Here is a 1,853-nt window from a genome sequence, read left to right as displayed (position 1 = left end):
TCCTGGCCAATCCACCACCACAAAGCTATCGTCAACGGGACAAATGAATTCCAACAGTGGCAGCCTCATATAGGCAGGCGAGCAGCGCGGCACAAGGATCCCAGCAAGCTGATTCAGATGAATCACGGGCTCAGGCGGCGGACTATAATTCCATAGCAACAAAGTGCCCTTTTTGCTGTTGCCCGACGCCATAAGACCTAATCTAGGGTGTGTTGTAGATTTCATGCTTGCTGGCTGTGATGTAAATTCCCGAGGAGGCACTCTTACGTGATGTAGTCCTTGCTCTTGTTGGCTGTGAAGGTATTTCTTGTTTTTTTTTTAATGTTTTCAAGCTTATATTTATTATTTTCCTTTCAGGGATTCCTAACGACCGATGACCGAGTTGTAACGTATGCTGCGGGCGATTACAAACTTCCAGGTAACGTTCCAGAGACATTGTGGAGGTCTACAAGAAGAAGCGGCCAATGGATCGACATTTACTCGAGGCCCTGGCGCAAGTAACAGGTACAAGTGACATGTCTTTCCCTGGACAATTTTGTAATTTGCAGGATATGTACTCCGCAATCGCATCCGCTATGGTTCTCTCGGAACACACAACTGCACGTGGTTCACGCGCTACACGGCTGCCAATGATACGTTGCACATATCCGACCCCTTACACTCGGATTCTGGCACACGCTGTTTCACGAATGTGGCTTGCTTTTTCGGTAATAGACTTGCTAGCGTAGTTGTTTTATTCCCTGTAGAATTGTGCAGCTTTTTGGAAAGCGCTGCTGCATGCATTGTGAATTTTGTTAAAGTCGGATGCACTACAACAATCCAAAGATGGTTGGTCCGAATTGTCGTCCTGCGATTGTTTCTTTGTCTCTCCACAGCGTTGAATGACGACTTCCATTGCTCGGGCTCGGCAACAGCTTAGGAACGCCGACGCATCAAAGGGTGGAAGTGGCGGTGGCCCCAAGAACGGCGACATTCCTTCCTGGGGAAGGACCAAATGCAGCCAGAAAGTTTGTGGTGAGCTCCAGGAAATGCCACCTCAAGGCATCATTGTTGACCGAAGTCGATTCTTTCTTCGATGCAAAGAGCCTGTGGACATCTCCCTTGGTCGCGGGGCTGTGCGTCGTCCACAGCGCTTCCCTGTGTTCCCACCAGGCACAGAGGTCCTTCTAGCTGGATAGAGCCGCCTCACGAGCTGTGTCTGCTTTTGGAGACGACCCTGAGACGTTGCTTTGCGTGCCACCTTCTTCCTGTCCAAGGCTCCCACCGAGAGGACGTGAGGAAACATCTTGAGTGCCTTCAAGAAGAAAACGTTGCTGATGCCGAGGATCATCGGCTCCTCCGTGCAGCGAAGCCCGGATCGTGGATCCTGTAGTACGGCCGACATGGCAGAGCCGCGATCAAGCTGATCAGCCCAACAGCCTCGCAGCACTGGGAAGGCGATCACCAGCAGCGGCTCAGCTCCCAGAGTGCTCCAAGAGCCCCTCGAAATTCCGTGTTGTGCTGTGGAACCGATCAGTTGGACGGGGAGCCATGGCGCACGTAAACCCGTCCTGGAAGCTCCAGGCCCCCGGCAGCAGCGTGTGAAGCGGCGGAAGATGAGACTTGATCACCACTTTCCCGAGCATGAGCTTTATGCTCGGGCGCCGCCACACGCTCTCAAGGTAGAGCGGTCCCAGGAGCTCCACCAGCGGCTTGTAGAGCGGCAACTCGGACAAGACGAGCGCTCGCCACCTCTCCTGAGGTTTGCGCCGTATATCTGCCTGTTGAAGATGAAGCCATCTGCGTAACCTGGCGTGCCGAGATAGAGATATACGCCAGACCGCTGGTCATGCCACCCCCCGTGGGGACCCTTT

The 1,853-nt window shown here is 53.3% G+C and overlaps 1 pseudogene; it reads right to left on the bottom strand.

The window, feature by feature from the left end:
* Positions 1–373: 373 nt before the first annotated feature.
* Positions 374–1,775, bottom strand: LOC9655747 (annotated as a pseudogene).
* Positions 1,776–1,853: the final 78 nt, after the last annotated feature.

This window comes from Selaginella moellendorffii, unplaced genomic scaffold, assembly GCF_000143415.4.
Source record: "Selaginella moellendorffii unplaced genomic scaffold, v1.0 SELMOscaffold_34, whole genome shotgun sequence".
NCBI lineage: Eukaryota > Viridiplantae > Streptophyta > Lycopodiopsida > Selaginellales > Selaginellaceae > Selaginella > Selaginella moellendorffii.
Note: the sequence above shows the minus strand (reverse complement) of the source record. Positions and strands in the feature narration are given on the sequence as shown.